The 6899-nt window shown below is 32.8% G+C and overlaps 1 pseudogene; it reads left to right on the forward strand.

The window, feature by feature from the left end:
• The first annotated feature begins 6033 nt into the window (after positions 1-6033).
• LOC121040363 (uncharacterized) lies at positions 6034-6133 on the forward strand (annotated as a pseudogene).
• The last annotated feature ends 766 nt before the right edge of the window (positions 6134-6899 follow it).

The raw sequence follows: 6899 nt of genomic DNA on the forward strand, positions 1-6899 counted from the left end.
AAAACAATGATAATGTCTCAGGCCTGTTTCAGTAAGAAGTAGAAGAGGCAAAATTTTTACCTTGCTCTCTACAGAACACAGTCACAACATGCATGTAATAAGTGTATTGAACCTTATCTATACAAATAAGTATTCAAACAAGGAGAAAATAAATCATGATTATCAAACACTTGGCATTCCAAAACCATTTAAAGAAAATATAAATCTATTAAAATAACAAATAAGCCCAAAAAAATTTGTTCTTCTTATCTATGGAATCTCAGAGAAGCCTTTATAATCTTTTTTTAAATTTTTTTTAAAAACATTTATTTATTTTTGAGATAGAGAGAGACAGAGCATGAACAGGGAAGGGTCAGAGAGAGAAGGAGACACAGTATCTGAAACAAGCTCCAGGCTCTGAGCTGTCAGCACAGAGCCCGACACGGGCTGGAACTCACGGACCGCGAGATCATGACCTGAGCTGAAGTCCTCCGCTTAATCGACTGAGCCACCCAGGTGCCCCTACAATCTTTATTTTTAATCACTATTTTTATTTTTGGTTAGGCAGATGGTTCTAAGCTTTTATGCAAGTGCCCATAATTCTCTTCAGACTAAAAACAGAAAAAGATGAGAATCCAGCTTTAAGGATGTGGATAAAAATATAAAATAATAAGCAGATAGTAAATTTTACCCATCACATGGCAGGAGTCACTAGCAAGCAATTGGTAGTAAAAGCTGAAGAAGGCTTAGAATCTAAGTGATTTTACTAACTCATGGTTTCTACTCTTAAGGAGCAAAGCAAAAATAAATAAATAAATAAGTAAATTAGATACAGAAGAAAGGTTTCTATGTTTTAATTACTTTGAAGTTTAAATATTTTTAAAATCAGAAAATTAATCAAATATATATTATACAAATATATAAAGAAAATGAAAACTGATTAAATTTAATTTATAAAAAGCTATATAAAGAGTTAATAGTAAAACAAACACTCTTTAAGTCCTTCCTAGGTATTAGACCAGATTTAGCGCTTCAAATGAATTAATTCACTCAATCCTAATGATACATTAATGTATTAGTTACTTTTACTATCCTCACTTTGCGGATTGGAAAACTGACTAGGTGGTTGGCAACTTTGCCAAAGATGCAAACACTGGGAGGTGCAAATGCTTAAATTCAAATATAATCAGTGAGATTGTAGACCCTCATCTTTAACCCTTTTGTTCCCCAGCTTCATGATCCCTTGAAAATTCCAGTTAACTCTACTAATTCCAATCTTTTTTTCCTCTTCTAAATAATTATTTGGTAGGTATATTCTAATCGAATCCTATCTGTGCCATATAAACAGTTACTCACTTATTTGTTCAACAAACACTTTTTGAAATAATTATATGAAAGGCCATGAACTAATCACTGGATTTATGGCACTGAACTATAATGTCATTGTATCTACTCTCACAAAGCTTATAATTTATCCACACAATAGATAAATATATAGTCACATAAATATAAGAATTAAAAAATAAGAGACTCATTTTTTCCATGGTAAAAGTAAATTGAGTACTATGCTGAACAACAGTGGTGAGACTGGACATCCCTGTCATGCTTCTGACCTTACTGAAAAAGCTTTCAGTTTTTTTTTTTTTAATTTTTTTTTCAACGTTTATTTATTTTTGCGACAGAGAGAGACAGAGCATGAACGGGGGAGGGGCAGAGAGAGAGGGAGACACAGAATCAGAAACAGGCTCCAGGCCCTGAGCCATCAGCCCAGAGCCTGACGCGGGGCTCGAACTCATGGACCCCGAGATCGTGACCTGGCTGAAGTCGGACGCTTAACTGACTGCGCCACCCAGGCGCCCCAAAAGCTTTCAGTTTTTACCCATTGAGGATGATATTAGCTGTGGATCTTTTATATATGGCCTTTTTGATGCTGAGTTGTGTTCCTTCTATCCCTACTTTCTTGAGGGTTTTTACCAAAAAAAGATGTATTTTGTTAAATGCTTGTTCTGCATCTATTGAAGGAATCATGGTTCGTATCCTTTCTTTTATTAATGTAGCGTATCACATTGAACTGAATTGTAGTGTATCATATTGAACTACTCCTGCAGCCCAAGGGTAAACTCCACTTAATTGTGGTGAATAATTCTTTTTAATGTCCTGTTGGATTTGATTTGCTAGTATCTTGTTGGAAATTTTTGCATCCATGTTCATCAGGGATATAGGTCTATAATTTTACGTGGGGTTTTTGTCTGATTTTGGAATCAAGGTCATGCTGCCTCATAGAATGAGTTTGGAAGTTTTCCTTCAATTTCTATACTGGGATTCTTAGCTTCATCAATCAGACAATGAAAGAAATATAAGTCATCCAAATTGGCAAGGAAGAAGTCACACTTTCACTCTTAGCAGATGACATGGTACTCTATGTGGGAAAACCCAAAAGACTCCACTAAAAATGTTAGAACTGATACATAAATTCAGCAAAGTCACAGGGTATAAAATCAATGTACAGAAATTTGTTGCATATCTATATACCAATAATGAAGCAGCAGAAAGAGATATCGAGGAATACATCCCATTGACAATTGCACAAAAACCCGTAAGGTACCTAGGGATAACCAAGAAAGGGGTAAAATAACTATAATCTGAAAACTATAGAACACTTAAAAAAGAAATTGAACAAATGGAAAACAAAACAAAACAAAACAAAACGTTCCATGTTCATGGATTGAAAGAACAAATATTGTTAAAAATTCTATGCTACCCCAAACAGTCTACACATTCAATGCAAACTCTATTAAAATACCACCAGCATTTTTCACAGAAATAGAATAAACTATCTACAATTTGTATGGAACCAGAAAAGACCCTGAATAGCCAAAGTAATGTTGAAAAAGCAAAGCAAAGCTGGAGGCATCAAAATTCCAGATTTTAAGCTGTATTATAAAGTGGTAATCAGCAAGACAGTGTGGTGCTGGCACAAAAAGACACATAGATCAATGGAATAAAATAGAGAATCTAGAAATGGACCCACAACTACATGATCAACTAATCTTCAGCAAAACAGAAAGAACAGCCAATAGAAAAAACACAGTCTCTTCAGCAAATGGGATTGCAAAAACTGATAGTGACATGCAAAGGAATGAAACTGGCCCCATTCTTACATTACACACAAAAATAAATTCAAAATTGGTAAAAGACCTAAATGTAAGACAAGGAACCATCAAAAACGTAAAGGAGAACACAGGCAGCAAACTCTTTGGCCTCGGCTGTAGCAACTTCTTACTAGACATCTCCAGAAGCAAGGGAAACAAAATAAAAAAATGGGCTTTTAGAACTTCATTAACTGAAAAGGAAACAAACAATAACAACAACAACAAAAACACATCTGCACAGCAAAAGGAACAATCAGCAAAACTAAAAGCCAACCTACAAAATAGAAGAAGATATTTGCAAATAACATGTCAAATAAAGGGCTAGTATCCAAAATCTATAAAGAACTTATCAAACTCAATACCCAAAAAATAAATAATCCAGTGAAGAAAGGGGCAGAAGACATGAACAGACGCTTCTCCAAATAAGACAAACAAATGGCTAAAAGACACATGAAAAGACACATGAAAAGATGAAGTGATGCTCAACATAATTCATCATCAGGGAAATACAAATCAAAACCGTGATTGAGATATCAGCTCACACCAGTTAAAATGGCCAAAATAAACAACACAGGAAACAATATATGTTGACAAGGATGAAGAGAAAGGGGAACACTCTTACACGGTTGGTGGGAATGTAAACTGGTACATCCACTCTCGAAAACAGTATGGAGTTTCCTCAGAAAGTTAGAGATAAAACTACCCTATTACCCAGCAATTGCACTACTAGGTATTTATCCAACAATACAATAATACTTATTTGAAGGAGCACATGGACCTCAATATTTATAGCAGCACTATCAACAATAGCCAAATTATGAAAAGAGCCCAAATGTCCATTGACTGATGACTGGATAAAGAAGAAGTGGTATATTTATATATAATGGAATATTACTCAATCATCAAAAATAATGGCATTTTGCCATTTGCAACAAAGTGGATGAAACGAGTGTATTATGCTAAGTGAAATAACTCAGTTCGAGAAGGAAAATGCTGTATGACTTCACTCATATGTGGAATTTAAGAAACAAACCAGATGAACATAGGGGAAGGGAAAGAAAAATAAAATTAGAAAAAAAAAACAAAAACAAAAACAGAGAGAGAGAGAGACAAACCATAAGAGATTCTTAACTATAGAGAACAAACTGAGTGTTGTTGGAGGGGAGGTGGGTGGGGAGATGAGCAAGGTGGATGATGAGCATTAAGGAGGGCACTTGTGATGAGCACCAGGTATTATATGTGAATGATGAATATCTGGGTTCTATTCCTGAAACCAATACGACACTATAAGTTAAGTTACTTTAAACAAATTTAAGAAAACATTACTCTTGGAGAAATTTAGATATCTTTTTGGTATATTGATAAGTAGCTGACTGTTGAAAGAGAATTATCCATGGGTCTCTTAAGTTTCTGCATAAGTTCAGAGTAAGAAACCTAGACCATTTAATTCTAGACAATCTTTTCAAAGATGCAGGTTTTTTGTTTGTTTGTTTGTTTGTTTTAGCATTTGATTTCTTATTCCAAGATTCAACATAAATTCCCTTGCTTCTTTCGACCCTCAATCACTTAATGTCCCTCTAAATAATATCTTTGTTTTATCATCTTAATAAAACTATAATATGTGAAACACTGTTATGCATTTCCACAGGAATTACAAAAATAGCCACTATAGTAGTTTTTAAAATGCAATTTTTAAATTCATTTTTATATACACAAAATCTTTTTAAAAGTATTTATAATCTCAAAAACTTGTTATTGCTTTATAACTGAAGCAATATTATAGACTTGAGGGGAAGAAGAGTTAATAGTATAATTTGAAACTTCCATGAAAATAACAAATAAAACATAATTGCAATTTTCTGCATGATTAATAGGCTAGAATTACATCTTTAATTTCATCATGCAGTATGTTAACTATGGTCTTTTGGTTAAATAAATTTAATTTCCTAGGAGATCAAGCTACTACTACATGAATGCAGTTTCTGAATACCTCATATTATTATTTTTAATTTAATATCTACTGAATTTGATTAATGGTTTACTTTGATTAATTTTATTTTCAAAAAACCCTAGCTGAAAAACTTCATTTTATTAAATATCATTGCTTGAACAGAACAAGGTAGTGATGAGTTTCTATCTTAAAGGTGTTTTGATATATACATTACAAAAGTAAAAATATAATTTGATGTGTTTCATATTATTGCCCATAATCTTAGGAATTTTTTCTAAAATTAGGATAATATTAAATAGATTCTAAACTAAAAGAAAAAAAAAAAGATCTGAAAATATGGTATACATAGACATTTCAACCAAAGACATAAAGTACAATTCTGAGGAAAATTTTGACAGAAGTTATAGGACTCAGACTGTTAAAGCTAATTCAATCTATTTCAATCCACCTTTAGTAAAATCCTGGCAGAGGGGATCTATTTATCTATATAAGCATTATGTCACTTTTGGAAAAGCTACTGTTAAACTAGTTGTATTTCTGAGTCATAGTCAACTTCTCCACAATTCTCTGTATATTTCACCACATTTTGAAACAAAGTGGAAACTAATAAAACATTATATAAATAGTGTCAAAATTAGTAGTAATCACAAAACTACTATGTGATTATTTGTGTAAATATACATATACACACATACTAGACATATGCCTATTATGTTTATATGTATAATACATACATTCACACTTTCATATGGTTGCCAAATAAAGTTTTTCATTAGTGCATCCTCATTGCTACCGCAGTGAAAAGACAAAAACTCTTGCACTGATTAAGCTTATATTTAATTATATAGATAAGCAACAAAGTATTTCCAGAACCAAAGGAATGATCAAAAATATAATTACGATTAGCTTCAATTAACAGCTATAAATCATGGAATTACAATGACTTTGTTCTTGCTTTGGCAGCACATATACCAAAATTGAAATGATACAGAGAAAATAAGCATGGCCCAATGCAAGGCTGAGAAGCAAATTCGTGTTGTTCCATATTAAGAAAAAAAGAAAATGGTAGCTATATGTGGGGATAGATATTTTCATTAGCTTGATTGTGCCAATTATTTTACAATGCATATGTATATCAAAACAAGTTGCACACCTGAAATATATACAGTCTTTGTCAATTATACCTCAACAAAGATGAGAAAAAATATTTTACTTATGCTGCTACCACTATTCATTCTGCCATGACAAAGATGGCGTACTAACATTTATATTGTTCCATTTACTATGCTCCTTTACATATGTCATCAGGCTCATATTCTCAACAACCTGATTAGGTATATATTGTTATTGCCATTTTATTGATAAGAAAAGAAAGGCTCAGAGCTTATCAATGTCTGATATCTATAAGAAGGTAATGGGAAAAGCAGTAAATATAAAGAAAGAGCAATGTCTGTATATAAGACAAATAGTTCAAAAGGCATGGTGTATTTGGATATGTTAGGTGCTAAAAATATAAATATAGATATGATTTTAAGACCTATGTTCTAGATATATATGGAAACAATAATTATGACATAACATAATATATGGTAAGTTATACATTGTTGAAGGTAAATGGAAATGACTTATTACCAAATCCTAAAATATACTTAAAAACCTTTTTTAATGTTTATTTATTTTTAAGAGATACAGATGGGGGGTGGGGAAGGGCAGACAGAAAGGGAGACACAGAATCTGAAGCAGGCTCCAGGCTCTGCGAGGTCAACAGAGAGCCTGACAGGGGGCTTCAGCCCATGAACTGTGAAATCATGACCTGA

Source organism: Herpailurus yagouaroundi, unplaced genomic scaffold (assembly GCF_014898765.1).
Source record: "Herpailurus yagouaroundi ecotype Mexico unplaced genomic scaffold, PumYag 28, whole genome shotgun sequence".
Lineage (NCBI taxonomy): Eukaryota > Metazoa > Chordata > Mammalia > Carnivora > Felidae > Herpailurus > Herpailurus yagouaroundi.